The 17,952-nt window shown below is 24.1% G+C and overlaps 26 non-coding genes across 26 annotated transcripts; all 26 read left to right on the top strand.

The window, feature by feature from the left end:
• Positions 1-489: 489 nt before the first annotated feature.
• On the top strand, positions 490-605 carry LOC145757421 (U5 spliceosomal RNA). Its single transcript, XR_014285460.1, has one exon. It is a non-coding gene; the product is annotated as a U5 spliceosomal RNA (small nuclear RNA).
• A 569-nt stretch (positions 606-1,174) lies between these two features.
• On the top strand, positions 1,175-1,290 carry LOC145757674 (U5 spliceosomal RNA). Its single transcript, XR_014285699.1, has one exon. It is a non-coding gene; the product is annotated as a U5 spliceosomal RNA (small nuclear RNA).
• Positions 1,291-1,859: 569 nt separating this feature from the next.
• Positions 1,860-1,975, top strand: LOC145757653 (U5 spliceosomal RNA). The gene has a single exon (XR_014285679.1). It is a non-coding gene; the product is annotated as a U5 spliceosomal RNA (small nuclear RNA).
• Positions 1,976-2,544: 569 nt separating this feature from the next.
• Positions 2,545-2,660, top strand: LOC145757502 (U5 spliceosomal RNA). Its single transcript, XR_014285539.1, has one exon. It is a non-coding gene; the product is annotated as a U5 spliceosomal RNA (small nuclear RNA).
• A 569-nt stretch (positions 2,661-3,229) lies between these two features.
• LOC145757347 (U5 spliceosomal RNA) lies at positions 3,230-3,345 on the top strand. The gene has a single exon (XR_014285388.1). It is a non-coding gene; the product is annotated as a U5 spliceosomal RNA (small nuclear RNA).
• A 578-nt stretch (positions 3,346-3,923) lies between these two features.
• LOC145757428 (U5 spliceosomal RNA) lies at positions 3,924-4,039 on the top strand. Its single transcript, XR_014285467.1, has one exon. It is a non-coding gene; the product is annotated as a U5 spliceosomal RNA (small nuclear RNA).
• Positions 4,040-4,616: 577 nt separating this feature from the next.
• On the top strand, positions 4,617-4,733 carry LOC145757573 (U5 spliceosomal RNA). Its single transcript, XR_014285606.1, has one exon. It is a non-coding gene; the product is annotated as a U5 spliceosomal RNA (small nuclear RNA).
• Positions 4,734-5,310: 577 nt separating this feature from the next.
• LOC145757420 (U5 spliceosomal RNA) lies at positions 5,311-5,426 on the top strand. Its single transcript, XR_014285459.1, has one exon. It is a non-coding gene; the product is annotated as a U5 spliceosomal RNA (small nuclear RNA).
• Positions 5,427-5,995: 569 nt separating this feature from the next.
• On the top strand, positions 5,996-6,111 carry LOC145757673 (U5 spliceosomal RNA). Its single transcript, XR_014285698.1, has one exon. It is a non-coding gene; the product is annotated as a U5 spliceosomal RNA (small nuclear RNA).
• A 569-nt stretch (positions 6,112-6,680) lies between these two features.
• LOC145757658 (U5 spliceosomal RNA) lies at positions 6,681-6,796 on the top strand. The gene has a single exon (XR_014285684.1). It is a non-coding gene; the product is annotated as a U5 spliceosomal RNA (small nuclear RNA).
• Positions 6,797-7,365: 569 nt separating this feature from the next.
• LOC145757501 (U5 spliceosomal RNA) lies at positions 7,366-7,481 on the top strand. Its single transcript, XR_014285538.1, has one exon. It is a non-coding gene; the product is annotated as a U5 spliceosomal RNA (small nuclear RNA).
• Positions 7,482-8,050: 569 nt separating this feature from the next.
• Positions 8,051-8,166, top strand: LOC145757346 (U5 spliceosomal RNA). The gene has a single exon (XR_014285387.1). It is a non-coding gene; the product is annotated as a U5 spliceosomal RNA (small nuclear RNA).
• Positions 8,167-8,744: 578 nt separating this feature from the next.
• On the top strand, positions 8,745-8,860 carry LOC145757427 (U5 spliceosomal RNA). Its single transcript, XR_014285466.1, has one exon. It is a non-coding gene; the product is annotated as a U5 spliceosomal RNA (small nuclear RNA).
• A 577-nt stretch (positions 8,861-9,437) lies between these two features.
• Positions 9,438-9,555, top strand: LOC145757422 (U5 spliceosomal RNA). The gene has a single exon (XR_014285461.1). It is a non-coding gene; the product is annotated as a U5 spliceosomal RNA (small nuclear RNA).
• A 567-nt stretch (positions 9,556-10,122) lies between these two features.
• On the top strand, positions 10,123-10,239 carry LOC145757580 (U5 spliceosomal RNA). Its single transcript, XR_014285613.1, has one exon. It is a non-coding gene; the product is annotated as a U5 spliceosomal RNA (small nuclear RNA).
• Positions 10,240-10,844: 605 nt separating this feature from the next.
• LOC145757344 (U5 spliceosomal RNA) lies at positions 10,845-10,960 on the top strand. Its single transcript, XR_014285385.1, has one exon. It is a non-coding gene; the product is annotated as a U5 spliceosomal RNA (small nuclear RNA).
• Positions 10,961-11,537: 577 nt separating this feature from the next.
• On the top strand, positions 11,538-11,655 carry LOC145757498 (U5 spliceosomal RNA). Its single transcript, XR_014285535.1, has one exon. It is a non-coding gene; the product is annotated as a U5 spliceosomal RNA (small nuclear RNA).
• Positions 11,656-12,231: 576 nt separating this feature from the next.
• Positions 12,232-12,347, top strand: LOC145757401 (U5 spliceosomal RNA). The gene has a single exon (XR_014285439.1). It is a non-coding gene; the product is annotated as a U5 spliceosomal RNA (small nuclear RNA).
• Positions 12,348-12,925: 578 nt separating this feature from the next.
• Positions 12,926-13,043, top strand: LOC145757567 (U5 spliceosomal RNA). The gene has a single exon (XR_014285600.1). It is a non-coding gene; the product is annotated as a U5 spliceosomal RNA (small nuclear RNA).
• Positions 13,044-13,610: 567 nt separating this feature from the next.
• On the top strand, positions 13,611-13,727 carry LOC145757463 (U5 spliceosomal RNA). The gene has a single exon (XR_014285500.1). It is a non-coding gene; the product is annotated as a U5 spliceosomal RNA (small nuclear RNA).
• Positions 13,728-14,345: 618 nt separating this feature from the next.
• On the top strand, positions 14,346-14,461 carry LOC145757649 (U5 spliceosomal RNA). Its single transcript, XR_014285676.1, has one exon. It is a non-coding gene; the product is annotated as a U5 spliceosomal RNA (small nuclear RNA).
• Positions 14,462-15,076: 615 nt separating this feature from the next.
• LOC145757399 (U5 spliceosomal RNA) lies at positions 15,077-15,192 on the top strand. Its single transcript, XR_014285437.1, has one exon. It is a non-coding gene; the product is annotated as a U5 spliceosomal RNA (small nuclear RNA).
• Positions 15,193-15,761: 569 nt separating this feature from the next.
• Positions 15,762-15,877, top strand: LOC145757397 (U5 spliceosomal RNA). The gene has a single exon (XR_014285436.1). It is a non-coding gene; the product is annotated as a U5 spliceosomal RNA (small nuclear RNA).
• Positions 15,878-16,458: 581 nt separating this feature from the next.
• Positions 16,459-16,574, top strand: LOC145757680 (U5 spliceosomal RNA). The gene has a single exon (XR_014285705.1). It is a non-coding gene; the product is annotated as a U5 spliceosomal RNA (small nuclear RNA).
• A 569-nt stretch (positions 16,575-17,143) lies between these two features.
• Positions 17,144-17,259, top strand: LOC145757660 (U5 spliceosomal RNA). The gene has a single exon (XR_014285686.1). It is a non-coding gene; the product is annotated as a U5 spliceosomal RNA (small nuclear RNA).
• Positions 17,260-17,828: 569 nt separating this feature from the next.
• LOC145757323 (U5 spliceosomal RNA) lies at positions 17,829-17,944 on the top strand. The gene has a single exon (XR_014285365.1). It is a non-coding gene; the product is annotated as a U5 spliceosomal RNA (small nuclear RNA).
• The last annotated feature ends 8 nt before the right edge of the window (positions 17,945-17,952 follow it).

The raw sequence follows: 17,952 nt of genomic DNA, 5'->3' as shown, positions 1-17,952 counted from the left end.
CTTGAAGAAAAGTTTTAAACTTGAGTTTTTAGTGTTTTTTAGGAGGCGAAAATTGTTGAACTGAAAAGTGTCTTTGTTCTAGATGTATATTTTTCACCTTTATTATACAAATCGTGTAAATGTTTGTCTTAATCAAAGATATCTGTGAATAGGATTGATTTTGACTTTTTTCTGAAATATTTTTTTTATTTTTAACTGAGATTTAATTAATAATAAAAACCTTTTTAAATATTATTGCTAGTTTTTATAATTTAGTAATATTTTAATGAAACTGCTATAATCGAGTGTCTAGCATTAAAAATGCAGTGGCCAAACTTTGACTGCTTATTACAACAAACTTTTTCTTGAAGTTTGTTAAAATTATATTGTTATTTGAGTTTTTGTTAGTGAAATGTATTAAGTGTATCTGTTTTAACTTATAACTGATCACAAACACCACAAATTAATTTATTTAATTGTGAAATATACTTCAGTTTCAATAAAAATATTTTACTCAGACTTTTATTCATATCGAGTAAATCTTTCGCCTTTTACTAAAGATTTCCGTGGATAAGAGTATTTTTGAGTTAATTTTGTTTTTGAAAGGCCTACTTTAATTAGTAGGCGATTTTATCTAAAATTCATTTCTGTTGATTACTGCATTATTTTGTATTTGTTAATGTAATTAACAAGCTATTTTTAGAAATAAAGTAAACTTGAAGAAAAGTTTTAAACTTGAGTTTTTAGTGTTTTTTAGGAGGCGAAAATTGTTGAACTGAAAAGTGTCTTTGTTCTAGATGTATATTTTTCACCTTTATTATACAAATCGTGTAAATGTTTGTCTTAACCAAAGATATCTGTGAATAGGATTGATTTTGACTTTTTTCTGAAATATTTTTTTTATTTTTAACTGAGATTTAATTAATAATAAAAACCTATTTAAATATTATTGCTAGTTTTTATAATTTAGTAATATTTTAATAAAACTGCTATAATCGAGTGTTTAGCATTGAAAATGCAGTGGCCAAACTTTGACTGCTTATTACAACAAACTTTTTCTTGAAGTTTGTTAAAATTATATTGTTATTTGAGTTTTTGTTAGTGAAGTGTATCTGTTTTAACTTATAACTGATCACAAACACCACAAATTAATTTATTTAATTGTGAAATATACTTCAGTTTCAATAAAAATATTTTACTCGGTCTGTTATTCATATCGAGTAAATCTTTCGCCTTTAACTAAAGATTTCCGTAGATAAGAGTATTTTTGAGTTAATTTTGTTTTTGAAAGTCCTACTTTTATTAGTAGGCGGTTTTACTTAAAATTCATTTCTGTTGATTACTGCATTATTTTGTATTTGTTAATGTAATTTACAAGCTATTTTTAGAAATAAAGTAAACTTGAAGAAAAGTTTTAAACTTGAGTTTTTAGTGTTTTTTAGGAGGCGAAAATTGTTGAACTGAAAAGTGTCTTTGTTCTAGATGTATATTTTTCACCTTTATTATACAAATCGTGTAAATGTTTGTCTTAACCAAAGATATCTGTAAATAGGATTGATTTTGACTTTTTTCTGAAATATTTTTTTTATTTTTAACTGAGATTTAATTAATAATAAAAACCTATTTAAATATTATTGCTAGTTTTTATAATTTAGTAATATTTTAATAAAACTGCTATAATCGAGTGTTTAGCATTGAAAATGCAGTGGCCAAACTTTGACTGCTTATTACAACAAACTTTTTCTTGAAGTTTGTTAAAATTATATTGTTATTTGAGTTTTTGTTAGTGAAGTGTATCTGTTTTAACTTATAACTGATCACAAACACCACAAATTAATTTATTTAATTGTGAAATATACTTCAGTTTCAATAAAAATATTTTACTCGGTCTGTTATTCATATCGAGTAAATCTTTCGCCTTTTACTAAAGATTTCCGTAGATAAGAGTATTTTTGAGTTAATTTTGTTTTTGAAAGTCCTACTTTTATTAGTAGGGGATTTTACTTAAAATTCATTTCTGTTGATTACTGCATTATTTTGTATTTGTTAATGTAATTTACAAGCTATTTTTAGAAATAAAGTAAACTTGAAGAAAAGTTTTAAACTTGAGTTTTTAGTGTTTTTTAGGAGGCGAAAATTGTTGAACTGAAAAGTGTCTTTGTTCTAGATGTATATTTTTCACCTTTATTATACAAATCGTGTAAATGTTTGTCTTAACCAAAGATATCTGTAAATAGGATTGATTTTGACTTTTTTCTGAAATATTTTTTTTATTTTTAACTGAGATTTAATTAATAATAAAAACCTATTTAAATATTATTGCTAGTTTTTATAATTTAGTAATATTTTAATAAAACTGCTATAATCGAGTGTTTAGCATTGAAAATGCAGTGGCCAAACTTTGACTGCTTATTACAACAAACTTTTTCTTGAAGTTTGTTAAAATTATATTGTTATTTGAGTTTTTGTTAGTGAAGTGTATCTGTTTTAACTTATAACTGATCACAAACACCACAAATTAATTTATTTAATTGTGAAATATACTTCAGTTTCAATAAAAATCTTTTACTCGGACTTTTATTCATATCAAGTAAATCTTTCGCCTTTTACTAAAGATTTCCGTGGATAAGAGTATTTTTGAGTTAATTTTGTTATTGAAAGGCCTACTTTAATTAGTAGGCGCTTTTATCTAAAATTCATTTCTGTTGATTACTGCATTATTTTGTATTTGTTAATGTAATTAACAAGCTATTTTTAGAAATAAAGTAAACTTGAAGAAAAGTTTTATACTTGAGTTTTTAGTGTTTTTTAGGAGACGAAAATTGTTGAACTGAAAAGTGTCTTTGTTCTAGATGTATATTTTTCACCTTTATTATACAAATCGTGTAAATGTTTGTCTTAACCAAAGATATCTGTGAATAGGATTGATTTTGACTTTTTTCTGAAATATTTTTTTTATTTTTAACTGAGATTTAATTAATAATAAAAACCTATTTTAATATTATTGCTAGTTTTTATAATTTAGTAATATTTTAATAAAACTGCTATAATTGAGTGTTTAGCATTGAAAATGCAGTGGCCAAACTTTGACTGCTTATTACAACAAACTTTTTCTTGAAGTTTGTTAAAATTATATTGTTATTTGAGTTTTTGTTAGTGAAGTGTATCTGTTTTAACTTATAACTGATCACAAACACCTCAAATTAATTTATTTAATTGTGAAATTTACTTCAGTTTCAATAAAGATCTTTTACTCGGACTTTTATTCATATCGAGTAAATCTTTCGCCTTTTACTAAAGATTTCCGTGGATAAGAGTATTTTTGAGTTTATTTTGTTTTTGAAAGGCCTACTTTAATTAGTAGGCGATTTTATCTAAAATTCATTTTTGTTGATTACTGCATTATTTTGTATTTGTTAATGTAATTAACAAGCTATTTTTAGAAATAAAGTAAACTTGAAGAAAAGTTTTAAACTTGAGTTTTTTGTGTTTTTTAGGAGGTGAAAATTGTTAAACTGAAAAGTGTCTTTGTTCTAGATGTATATTTTTCACCTTTATTATACAAATCGTGTAAGTGTTTGTCTTAACTAAAGATATCTGTGAATAGGATTGATTTTGACTTTTTTCTGAAATATTTTTTTTAATTTTAACTGAGATTTAATTAATAATAAAAACCTTTTTAAATATTATTGCTAGTTTTTATAATTTAGTAATATTTTAATGAAACTGCTATAATCGAGTGTCTAGCATTGAAAATGCAGTGGCCAAACTTTGACTGCTTATTACAACAAACTTTTTCTTGAAGTTTATTAAAATTATATTGTTATTTGAGTTTTTGTTAGTGAAATGTATTAAGTGTATCTGTTTTAACTTATAACTGATCACAAACACCACAAATTAATTTATTTAATTGGGAAATATACTTCAGTTTCAATAAAAATATTTTACTCGGACTTTTATTCATATCGAGTAAATCTTTCGCCTTTTACTAAAGATTTCCGTGGATAAGAGTATTTTTGAGTTAATTTTGTTTTTGAATGGCCTACTTTAATTAGTAGGCGATTTTATTTAAAATTCATTTCTGTTGATTACTGCATTATTTTGTATTTGTTAATGTTATTAACAAGCTATTTTTAGAAATAAAGTAAACTTGAAGAAAAGTTTTAAACTTGAGTTTTTAGTGTTTTTTAGGAGGCGAAAATTGTTGAACTGAAAAGTGTCTTTGTTCTAGATGTATATTTTTCACCTTTATTATACAAATCGTGTAAATTTTTGTCTTAACCAAAGATATCTGTGAATAGGATTGATTTTGACTTTTTTCTGAAATATTTTTTTTATTTTTAACTGAGATTTAATTAATAATAAAAACCTATTTAAATATTATTGCTAGTTTTTATAATTTAGTAATATTTTAATAAAACCGCTATAATGGAGTGTTTAGCATTGAAAATGCAGTGGCCAAACTTTGACTGCTTATTACAACAAACTTTTTCTTGAAGTTTGTTAAAATTATATTGTTATTTGAGTTTTTGTTAGTGAAATGTATTAAGTGTATCTGTTTTAACTTATAACTGATCACAAACACCACAAATTAATTTATTTATTGGGAAATATACTTCAGTTTCAATAAAAATATTTTACGCGGACTTTTATTCATATCGAGTAAATCTTTCGCCATTTACTAAAGATTTCCGTGGATAAGAGTATTTTTGAGTTAATTTTGTTTTTGAAACGCCTACTTTAATTAGTAGGCGATTTAATCTAAAATTCATTTCTGTTGATTACTGCATTATTTTGTATTTGTTAATGTAATTAACAAGCTATTTTTAGAAATAAAGTAAACTTGAAGAAAAGTTTTAAACTTGAGTTTTTAGTGTTTTTTAGGAGGCGAAAATTGTTGAACTGAAAAGTGTCTTTGTTCTAGATGTATATTTTTCACCTTTATTATACAAATCGTGTAAATGTTTGTCTTAATCAAAGATATCTGTGAATAGGATTGATTTTGACTTTTTTCTGAAATATTTTTTTTATTTTTAACTGAGATTTAATTAATAATAAAAACCTTTTTAAATATTATTGCTAGTTTTTATAATTTAGTAATATTTTAATGAAACTGCTATAATCGAGTGTCTAGCATTAAAAATGCAGTGGCCAAACTTTGACTGCTTATTACAACAAACTTTTTCTTGAAGTTTGTTAAAATTATATTGTTATTTGAGTTTTTGTTAGTGAAATGTATTAAGTGTATCTGTTTTAACTTATAACTGATCACAAACACCACAAATTAATTTATTTAATTGTGAAATATACTTCAGTTTCAATAAAAATATTTTACTCAGACTTTTATTCATATCGAGTAAATCTTTCGCCTTTTACTAAAGATTTCCGTGGATAAGAGTATTTTTGAGTTAATTTTGTTTTTGAAAGGCCTACTTTAATTAGTAGGCGATTTTATCTAAAATTCATTTCTGTTGATTACTGCATTATTTTGTATTTGTTAATGTAATTAACAAGCTATTTTTAGAAATAAAGTAAACTTGAAGAAAAGTTTTAAACTTGAGTTTTTAGTGTTTTTTAGGAGGGGAAAATTGTTGAACTGAAAAGTGTCTTTGTTCTAGATGTATATTTTTCACCTTTATTATACAAATCGTGTAAATGTTTGTCTTAACCAAAGATATCTGTGAATAGGATTGATTTTGACTTTTTTCTGAAATATTTTTTTTATTTTTAACTGAGATTTAATTAATAATAAAAACCTATTTAAATATTATTGCTAGTTTTTATAATTTAGTAATATTTTAATAAAACTGCTATAATCGAGTGTTTAGCATTGAAAATGCAGTGGCCAAACTTTGACTGCTTATTACAACAAACTTTTTCTTGAAGTTTGTTAAAATTATATTGTTATTTGAGTTTTTGTTAGTGAAGTGTATCTGTTTTAACTTATAACTGATCACAAACACCACAAATTAATTTATTTAATTGTGAAATATACTTCAGTTTCAATAAAAATATTTTACTCGGTCTGTTATTCATATCGAGTAAATCTTTCGCCTTTAACTAAAGATTTCCGTAGATAAGAGTATTTTTGAGTTAATTTTGTTTTTGAAAGTCCTACTTTTATTAGTAGGCGGTTTTACTTAAAATTCATTTCTGTTGATTACTGCATTATTTTGTATTTGTTAATGTAATTTACAAGCTATTTTTAGAAATAAAGTAAACTTGAAGAAAAGTTTTAAACTTGAGTTTTTAGTGTTTTTTAGGAGGCGAAAATTGTTGAACTGAAAAGTGTCTTTGTTCTAGATGTATATTTTTCACCTTTATTATACAAATCGTGTAAATGTTTGTCTTAACCAAAGATATCTGTAAATAGGATTGATTTTGACTTTTTTCTGAAATATTTTTTTTATTTTTAACTGAGATTTAATTAATAATAAAAACCTATTTAAATATTATTGCTAGTTTTTATAATTTAGTAATATTTTAATAAAACTGCTATAATCGAGTGTTTAGCATTGAAAATGCAGTGGCCAAACTTTGACTGCTTATTACAACAAACTTTTTCTTGAAGTTTGTTAAAATTATATTGTTATTTGAGTTTTTGTTAGTGAAGTGTATCTGTTTTAACTTATAACTGATCACAAACACCACAAATTAATTTATTTAATTGTGAAATATACTTCAGTTTCAATAAAAATATTTCACTCGGTCTGTTATTCATATCGAGTAAATCTTTCGCCTTTTACTAAAGATTTCCGTAGGTAAGAGTATTTTTGAGTTAATTTTGTTTTTGAAAGTCCTACTTTTATTAGTAGGGGATTTTACTTAAAATTCATTTCTGTTGATTACTGCATTATTTTGTATTTGTTAATGTAATTTACAAGCTATTTTTAGAAATAAAGTAAACTTGAAGAAAAGTTTTAAACTTGAGTTTTTAGTGTTTTTTAGGAGGCGAAAATTGTTGAACTGAAAAGTGTCTTTGTTCTAGATGTATATTTTTCACCTTTATTATACAAATCGTGTAAATGTTTGTCTTAACCAAAGATATCTGTAAATAGGATTGATTTTGACTTTTTTCTGAAATATTTTTTTTATTTTTAACTGAGATTTAATTAATAATAAAAACCTATTTAAATATTATTGCTAGTTTTTATAATTTAGTAATATTTTAATAAAACTGCTATAATCGAGTGTTTAGCATTGAAAATGCAGTGGCCAAACTTTGACTGCTTATTACAACAAACTTTTTCTTGAAGTTTGTTAAAATTATATTGTTATTTGAGTTTTTGTTAGTGAAGTGTATCTGTTTTAACTTATAACTGATCACAAACACCACAAATTAATTTATTTAATTGTGAAATATACTTCAGTTTCAATAAAAATCTTTTACTCGGACTTTTATTCATATCAAGTAAATCTTTCGCCTTTTACTAAAGATTTCCGTGGATAAGAGTATTTTTGAGTTAATTTTGTTATTGAAAGGCCTACTTTAATTAGTAGGCGCTTTTATCTAAAATTCATTTCTGTTGATTACTGCATTATTTTGTATTTGTTAATGTAATTAACAAGCTATTTTTAGAAATAAAGTAAACTTGAAGAAAAGTTTTATACTTGAGTTTTTAGTGTTTTTTAGGAGACGAAAATTGTTGAACTGAAAAGTGTCTTTGTTCTAGATGTATATTTTTCACCTTTATTATACAAATCGTGTAAATGTTTGTCTTAACCAAAGATATCTGTGAATAGGATTGATTTTGACTTTTTTCTGAAATATTTTTTTTATTTTTAACTGAGATTTAATTAATAATAAAAACCTATTTTAATATTATTGCTAGTTTTTATAATTTAGTAATATTTTAATAAAACTGCTATAATTGAGTGTTTAGCATTGAAAATGCAGTGGCCAAACTTTGACTGCTTATTACAACAAACTTTTTCTTGAAGTTTGTTAAAATTATATTGTTATTTGAGTTTTTGTTAGTGAAGTGTATCTGTTTTAACTTATAACTGATCACAAACACCTCAAATTAATTTATTTAATTGTGAAATTTACTTCAGTTTCAATAAAGATCTTTTACTCGGACTTTTATTCATATCGAGTAAATCTTTCGCCTTTTACTAAAGATTTCCGTGGATAAGAGTATTTTTGAGTTTATTTTGTTTTTGAAAGGCCTACTTTAATTAGTAGGCGATTTTATCTAAAATTCATTTTTGTTGATTACTGCATTATTTTGTATTTGTTAATGTAATTAACAAGCTATTTTTAGAAATAAAGTAAACTTGAAGAAAAGTTTTAAACTTGAGTTTTTTGTGTTTTTTAGGAGGTGAAAATTGTTAAACTGAAAAGTGTCTTTGTTCTAGATGAATATTTTTCACCTTTATTATACAAATCGTGTAAGTGTTTGTCTTAACTAAAGATATCTGTGAATAGGATTGATTTTGACTTTTTTCTGAAATATTTTTTTTAATTTTAACTGAGATTTAATTAATAATAAAAACCTTTTTAAATATTATTGCTAGTTTTTATAATTTAGTAATATTTTAATGAAACTGCTATAATCGAGTGTCTAGCATTGAAAATGCAGTGGTCAAACTTTGACTGCTTATTACAACAAACTTTTTCTTGAAGTTTATTAAAATTATATTGTTATTTGAGTTTTTGTTAGTGAAATGTATTAAGTGTATCTGTTTTAACTTATAACTGATCACAAACACCACAAATTAATTTATTTAATTGGGAAATATACTTCAGTTTCAATAAAAATATTTTACTCGGACTTTTATTCATATCGAGTAAATCTTTCGCCTTTTACTAAAGATTTCCGTGGATAAGAGTATTTTTGAGTTAATTTTGTTTTTGAATGGCCTACTTTAATTAGTAGGCGATTTTATTTAAAATTCATTTCTGTTGATTACTGCATTATTTTGTATTTGTTAATGTTATTAACAAGCTATTTTTAGAAATAAAGTAAACTTGAAAAAAGTTTTAAACTTGAGTTTTTAGTGTTTTTTAGGAGGCGAAAATTGTTGAACTGAAAAGTTTCTTTGTTCTAGATGTATATTTTTCACCTTTATTATACAAATCGTGTAAATGTTTGTCTTAACCAAAGATATCTGTGAATAGGATTGATTTTGACTTTTTTCTGAAATATTTTTTTTATTTTTAACTGAGATTTAATTAATAATAAAAACCTTTTTAAATATTATTGCTAGTTTTTATAATTTAGTAATATTTTAATGAAACTGCTATAATCGAGTGTCTAGCATTAAAAATGCAGTGGCCAAACTTTGACTGCTTATTACAACAAACTTTTTCTTGAATTTTGTTAAAATTATATTGTTATTTGAGTTTTTGTTAGTGAAATGTATTAAGTGTATCTGTTTTAACTTATAACTGATCACAAACACCACAAATTAATTTATTTAATTGGGAAATATACTTCAGTTTCAATAAAAATATTTTACTCGAACTTTTATTCATATCGAGTAAATCTTTCGCCTTTTACTAAAGATTTCCGTGGATAAGAGTATTTTTGAGTTAATTTTGTTTTTGATACGCCTACTTTAATTAGTAGGCGATTTTATCTAAAATTCATTTCTGTTGATTACTGCATTATTTTGTATTTGTTAATGTAATTAACAAGCTATTTTTAGAAATAAAGTAAACTTGAAGAAAAGTTTTAAACTTGAGTTTTTAGTGTTTTTTAGGAGGCGAAAATTGTTGAACTGAAAAGTGTCTTTGTTCTAGATGTATATTTTTCACCTTTATTATACAAATCGTGTAAATGTTTGTCTTAACCAAAGATATCTGTGATTAGGATTGATTTTGACTTTTTTCTGAAATATTTTTTTTATTTTTAACTGAGATTTAATTAATAATAAAAACCTATTTAAATATTATTGCTAGTTTTTATAATTTAGTAATATTTTAATAAAACCGCTATAATGGAGTGTTTAGCATTGAAAATGCAGTGGCCAAACTTTGACTGCTTATTACAACAAACTTTTTCTTGAAGTTTGTTAAAATTATATTGTTATTTGAGTTTTTGTTAGTGAAGTGTATCTGTTTTAACTTATAACTGATCACAAACACCACAAATTAATTTATTTAATTGTGAAATATACTTCAGTTTCAATAAAAATATTTTACTCGGACTTTTATTCATATCGAGTAAATCTTTCGCATTTTACTAAAGATTTCCGTGGATAAGAGTATTTTTGAGTTAATTTTGTTTTTGAAAGGCCTAATTTTATTAGTAGGCGATTTTACTTAAAATTCATTTCTGTTGATTACTGCATTATTTTGTATTTGTTAATGTAATTAACAAGCTATTTTTAGAAATAAAGTAAACTTGAAGAAAAGTTTTAAACTTGAGTTTTTAGTGTTTTTTAGGAGGCGAAAATTGTTGAACTGAAAAGTGTATTTGTTCTAGATGTATATTTTTCACCTTTATTATACAAATCGTGTAAAAGTTTGTCTTAACCAAAGATATCTGTGAATAGGATTAATTTTGAGTTACACTTTATTTTAAGTGACCAACTGAAACAAGAGTGTAATTTCTGAAATATTTTTTTATTTTTAACTGAGATTTAATTAATAATAAAAACCCATTTAAATATGATTGCTAGTTTTTATAATTTAGTAATATTTAAATAAAACTGATATAATCGAGTGTCTAGCATTAAAAATGCAGTGGCCAAACTTTGACTGCTTATTACAACAAACTTTTCCTTGAAGTTTGTTAAAATTATATTGTTTTTCGAGTTTTTGTTAGTAAAGTGTATCTGTTTTAAGTTATAACTAATAACAAACACCACAAATTAATTTATTTAATTGTGAAATTTAGTTCAGTTTCAATAAAGGTATTTTACTCGGACTTTTATTCATATCGAGTAAATCTTTCGCCTTTTACTAAAGATTTCCGTGGGTAAGAGTATTTTAGAGTTAAATTTGTTTTTGAAAGGCCTACTTTTAATAGTAGGCGATTTTACCTAAAATTCATTTCTGTTTATTACTGCATTGTTTTGTATTTGTTAAGGTATTTAACAAGCAATTTTTAGAAATAAAGTAAACTTGAAGAAAAGTTTTAAACTGAGTTTTTAGTGTTTTTTAGGAGGCGAAAATTGTTGAACTGAAAAGTGTCTTTGTTCTAGATGTATATTTTTCACCTTTATTATACAAATCGTGTAAATGTTTGTCTTAACCAAAGATATCTGTGAATAGGATTGATTTTGACTTTTTTCTGAAATATTTTTTTTATTTTTAACTGAGATTTAATTAATAATAAAAACCTATTTAAATATTATTGCTAGTTTTTATAATTTAGTAATATTTTAATAAAACTGCTATAATCGAGTGTTTAGCATTGAAAATGCAGTGGCCAAACTTTGACTGCTTATTACAACAAACTTTTTCTTGAAGTTTGTTAAAATTATATTGTTATTTGAGTTTTTGTTAGTGAAATGTATTAAGTGTATCTGTTTTAACTTATAACTGATCACAAACACCACAAATTAATTTATTTAATTGGGAAATATACTTCAGTTTCAATAAAAATATTTTACGCGGACTTTTATTCATATCGAGTAAATCTTTCGCCATTTACTAAAGATTTCCGTGGATAAGAGTATTTTTGAGTTAATTTTGTTTTTGATACGCCTACTTTAATTAGTAGGCGATTTTATCTAAAATTCATTTCTGTTGATTACTGCATTATTTTGTATTTGTTAATGTAATTAACAAGCTATTTTTAGAAATAAAGTAAACTTGAAGAAAAGTTTTAAACTTGAGTTTTTAGTGTTTTTTAGGAGGCGAAAATTGTTGAACTGAAAAGTGTCTTTGTTCTAGATGTATATTTTTCACCTTTATTATACAAATCGTGTAAATGTTTGTCTTAACCAAAGATATCTGTGAATAGGATTGATTTTGACTTTTTTCTGAAATATTTTTTTTATTTTTAACTGAGATTTAATTAATAATAAAAACCTTTTTAAATATTATTGCTAGTTTTTATAATTTAGTAATATTTTAATGAAACTGCTATAATCGAGTGTCTAGCATTAAAAATGCAGTGGCCAAACTTTGACTGCTTATTACAACAAACTTTTTCTTGAAGTTTGTTAAAATTATATTGTTATTTGAGTTTTTGTTAGTGAAATGTATTAAGTGTATCTGTTTTAACTTATAACTGATCACAAACACCACAAATTAATTTATTTAATTGGGAAATATACTTCAGTTTCAATAAAAATATTTTACTCGGACTTTTATTCATATCGAGTAAATCTTTCGCCTTTTACTAAAGATTTCCGTGGATAAGAGTATTTTTGAGTTAATTTTGTTTTTGAAAGGCCTACTTTAATTAGTAGGCGATTTTATCTAAAATTCATTTCTGTTGATTACTGCATTATTTTGTATTTGTTAATGTAATTAACAAGCTATTTTTAGAAATAAAGTAAACTTGAAGAAAAGTTTTAAACTTGAGTTTTTAGTGTTTTTTAGGAGGCGAAAATTGTTGAACTGAAAAGTGTCTTTGTTCTAGATGTATATTTTTCACCTTTATTATACAAATCGTGTAAATGTTTGTCTTAACCAAAGATATCTGTGAATAGGATTGATTTTGACTTTTTTCTGAAATATTTTTTTTATTTTTAACTGAGATTTAATTAATAATAAAAACCTATTTAAATATTATTGCTAGTTTTTATAATTTAGTAATATTTTAATAAAACCGCTATAATGGAGTGTTTAGCATTGAAAATGCAGTGGCCAAACTTTGACTGCTTATTACAACAAACTTTTTCTTGAAGTTTGTTAAAATTATATTGTTATTTGAGTTTTTGTTAGTGAAATGTATTAAGTGTATCTGTTTTAACTTATAACTGATCACAAACACCACAAATTAATTTATTTAATTGGGAAATATACTTCAGTTTCAATAAAAATATTTTACGCGGACTTTTATTCATATCGAGTAAATCTTTCGCCATTTACTAAAGATTTCCGTGGATAAGAGTATTTTTGAGTTAATTTTGTTTTTGAAACGCCTACTTTAATTAGTAGGCGATTTTTTCTAAAATTCATTTCTGTTGATTACTGCATTATTTTGTATTTGTTAATGTAATTAACAAGCTATTTTTAGAAATAAAGTAAACTTGAAGAAAAGTTTTAAACTTGAGTTTTTAGTGTTTTTTAGGAGACGAAAATTGTTGAACTGAAAAGTGTCTTTGTTCTAGATGTATATTTTTCACCTTTATTATACAAATCGTGTAAATGTTTGTCTTAACCAAAGATATCTGTGAATAGGATTGATTTTGACTTTTTTCTGATATATTTTTTTTATTTTTAACTGAGATTTAATTAATAATAAAAACCTTTTTAAATATTATTGCTAGTTTTTATAATTTAGTAATATTTTAATGAAACTGCTATAATCGAGTGTCTAGCATTAAAAATGCAGTGGCCAAACTTTGACTGCTTATTACAACAAACTTTTTCTTGAAGTTTGTTAAAATTATATTGTTATTTGAGTTTTTGTTAGTGAAGTGTATCTGTTTTAACTTATAACTGATCACAAACACCACAAATTAATTTATTTAATTGTGAAATATACTTCAGTTTCAATAAAAATATTTTACTCGGACTTTTATTCATATCGAGTAAATCTTTCGCCTTTTACTAAAAATTTCCGTGGATAAGAGTATTTTTGAGTTAATTTTGTTTTTGAAAGGCCTACTTTTGTTAGTAGGCGATTTTACTTAAAATTCATTTCTGTTGATTACTGCATTATTTTGTATTTGTTAATGTAATTAACAAGCTATTTTTAGAAATAAAGTAAACTTGAAGAAAAGCTTTAAACTTGAGTTTTTAGTGTTTCTTAGGAGGCGAAAATTGTTGAACTGAAAAGTGTCTTTGTTCTAGATGTATATTTTTCACCTTTTTTTATACAAATCGTGTAAATGTTTGTCTTAACCAAAGGTATCTGTGAATTGGATTGATTTTGAGTTACACTTTATTTTAAGTGAACAACTGAAACAAGAGTGTAATTTCTGAAATATTTTTTCTATTTTTAACTGAGATTTAAATAAATAATAAAAACCCATTTTAATATTATTGCTAGTTTTTATAATTTAGTAATATTTAAATAAAACTGATATAATCGAGTGTCTAGCATTGAAAATGCAGTGGCCAAACTTTGACTGCTTATTACAACAAACTTTTTCCTTGAAGTTTGTTAAAATTATATTGTTATTTGAGTTTTTGGTAGTGAAGTGTATTAAGTGTATCTGTTTCAATCTACAACTAATAACAAACACCACAAATTAATTTATTTAATTGTGAAATATAGTTCAGTTTCAATAAAGGTATTTTGCTCTGACTTTTATTCATATCGAGTAAATCGTTCCCCTTTTACTAAAGATTTCCGTGGATAAGAGTATTTTTGAGTTAATTTTGTTTTTGAAAGGCCTACTTTTATTAGTAGGCGATTTTACCTAAAATTCATTTTTGTTTATTACTGCATTGTTTTGTATTTGTTAAAGTAATTAACAAGCAATTTTTAGAAATAAAGTAAACTTGAAGAAAAGTTTTAAACCTGAGTTTTTTGTGTTTTTTAGGAGGCGAAAATTGTTAAAATGAAAAGTGTCTTTGTTCTAGATGTATATTTTTCACCTTAACTATACAAATCGTGTAAATGTTTGTCTTAACCAAAGATATCTGTGAATAGGATTAATTTTGAGTTACACTTTATTTTAAGTTACCAACTGAAACAAGAGTGTAATTTCTGAAATATTTTTTTATTTTTAACTGAGATTTAATTAATAATAAAAACCCATTTAAATATGATTGCTAGTTTTTATAATTTAGTATTATTTAAATAAAACTGATATAATCGAGTGTCTAGCATTAAAAATGCAGTGGCCAAACTTTGACTGCTTATTACAACAAACTTTTTCTTGAAGTTTGTTAAAATTATATTGTTATTTAAGTTTTTGTTAGTAAAATGTATTAAGTGTATCTGTTTTAACTTTTAACTGATCACAAACACCACAAATTATATTATTTTATTGCGAAATATACTTCAGTTTCAATAAAAATATTTTACTCGGACTTTTATTCATATCGAGTAAATCTTTCGCCTTTTACTAAAGATTTCCGTGGATAAGAGTATTTTTGAGTTAATTTTGTTTTTGAAAGGCCTACTTTAATTAGTAGGCGATTTTATCTAAAATTCATTTCTGTTGATTACTGCATTATTTTGTATTTGTTAATGTAATTAACAAGCTATTTTTAGAAATAAAGTAAACTTGAAGAAAAGTTTTAAACTTGAGTTTTTAGTGTTTTTTAGGAGGCGAAAATTGTTGAACTGAAAAGTGTCTTTGTTCTAGATGTATATTTTTCACCTTTATTATACAAATCGTGTAAATGTTTGTCTTAACCAAAGATATCTGTGAATAGGATTGATTTTGACTTTTTTCTGAAATATTTTTTTTATTTTTAACTGAGATTTAATTAATAATAAAAACCTATTTAAATATTATTGCTAGTTTTTATAATTTAGTAATATTTTAATAAAACCGCTATAATCGAGTGTTTAGCATTGAAAATGCAGTGGGCAAACTTTGATTGCTTATTACAACAAACTTTTTCTTGAAGTTTGTTAAAATTATATTGTTATTTGGGTTTTTGTTAGTGAAGTGTATCTGTTTTAACTTATAACTGATCACAAACACCACAAATTAATTTATTTAATTGTGAAATATACTTCAGTTTCAATAAAAATCTTTTACTCGGACTTTTATTCATATCGAGTAAATCTTTCGCCTTTTACTAAAGATTTCCGTGGATAAGAGTATTTTTGAGTTAATTTTGTTTTTGAAAGGCCTACTTTAATTAGTAGGCGATTTTATCTAAATTTATTTCTGTTGATTACTGCATTATTTTGTATTTGTTAATGTAATTTTGTATTTGTTAATGTAAGCTATTTTTAGAAATAAAGTAAACTTGAAGAAAAGTTTTAAACTTGAGTTTTTAGTGTTTTTTAATAGGCGAAAATTGTTGAACTGAAAAGTGTCTTTGTTCTAGATGTATATTTTTCACCTTTATTATACAAATCGTGTAAATGTTTGTCTTAACCAAAGATATCTGTGAATAGGATTGATTTTGACTTTTTTCTGAAATATTTTTTTTATTTTTAACTGAGATTTAATTAATAATAAAAACCTATTTAAATATTATTGCTAGTTTTTATAATTTAGTAATATTTTAATAAAACTGCTATAATCGAGTGTCTAGCATTAAAAATGCAGTGGCCAAACTTTGACTGCTTATTACAACAAACTTTTTCTTGAAGTTTGTTAAAATTATATTGTTATTTGAGTTTTTGTTAGTGAAGTGTATCTGTTTTAACTTATAACTGATCACAAACACCACAAATTAATTTATTTAATTGTGAAATATACTTCAGTTTCAATAAAAATATTTTACTCGTTCTTTTAATCATATCGAGTAAATCTTTCGCCTTTTACTAAAGATTTCCGTAGATAAGAGTATTTTTGAGTTAATTTTGTTTTTGAAAGTCTTACTTTTATTAGTAGGCGATTTTACTTAAAATTCATTTCTGTTGATTACTGCATTATTTTGCATTTGTTAATGTAATTTACAAACTATTTTTCGAAATAAAGTAAACTTGAAGAAAAGTTTTAAACTTGAGTTTTTAGTGTTTTTTAGGAGGCGAAAATTGTTGAACTGAAAAGTGTCTTTGTTCTAGATGTATATTTTTCACCTTTATTATACAAATCGTGTAAATGTTTGTCTTAACCAAAGATATCTGTAAATAGGATTGATTTTGACTTTTTTCTGAAATATTTTTTTTATTTTTAACTGAGATTTAATTAATAATAAAAACCTATTTAAATATTATTGCTAGTTTTTATAATTTAGTAATATTTTAATAAAACTGCTATAATCGAGTGTTTAGCATTGAAAATGCAGTGGCCAAACTTTGACTGCTTATTACAACAAACTTTTTCTTGAAGTTTGTTAAAATTATATTGTTATTTGAGTTTTTGTTAGTGAAGTGTATCTGTTTTAACTTATAACTGATCACAAACACCACAAATTAATTTATTTAATTGTGAAATATACTTCAGTTTCAATAAAAATATTTTACTCGGACTTTTATTCATATCGAGTAAATCTTTTGCCTTTTATTAAAGATTTCCGTAGATAAGAGTATTTTTGAGTTAATTTTGTTTTTGAAAGTCCTACTTTTATTAGTAGGCGATTTTACTTAAAATTCATTTCTGTTGATTACTGCATTATTTTGTATTTGTTAATGTAATTTACAAGCTATTTTTAGAAATAAAGTAAACTTGAAGAAAAGTTTTAAACTTGAGTTTTTAGTGTTTTTTAGGAGGCGAAAATTGTTGAACTGAAAAGTGTTTTTGTTCTAGATGTATATTTTTCACCTTTATTATACAAATCGTGTAAATGTTTGTCTTAACCAAAGATATCTGTAAATAGGATTGATTTTGACTTTTTTCTGAAATATTTTTTTTATTTTTAACTGAGATTTAATTAATAATAAAAACCTATTTAAATATTATTGCTAGTTTTTATAATTTAGGAATATTTTAATAAAACTGCTATAATCGGGTGTTTAGCATTGAAAATGCAGTGGCCAAACTTTGACTGCTTATTACAACAAACTTTTTCTTGAAGTTTGTTAAAATTATATTGTTATTTGAGTTTTTGTTAGTGAAGTGTATCTGTTTTAACTTTTAACTGATCACAAACACCTCAAATTAATTTATTTAATTGTGAAATTTACTTCAGTTTCAATAAAGATCTTTTACTCGGACTTTTATTCATATCGAGTAAATCTTTCGCCTTTTACTAAAGATTTCCGTGGATAAGAGTATTTTTGAGTTAATTTTGTTTTTGAAAGGCCTACTTTTATTAGTAGGCGATTTTAC

The sequence above is a fragment of the Corella eumyota genome, chromosome 6 (assembly GCF_963082875.1).
Source record: "Corella eumyota chromosome 6, kaCorEumy4.1, whole genome shotgun sequence".
NCBI lineage: Eukaryota > Metazoa > Chordata > Ascidiacea > Phlebobranchia > Corellidae > Corella > Corella eumyota.
Note: the sequence above shows the minus strand (reverse complement) of the source record. Positions and strands in the feature narration are given on the sequence as shown.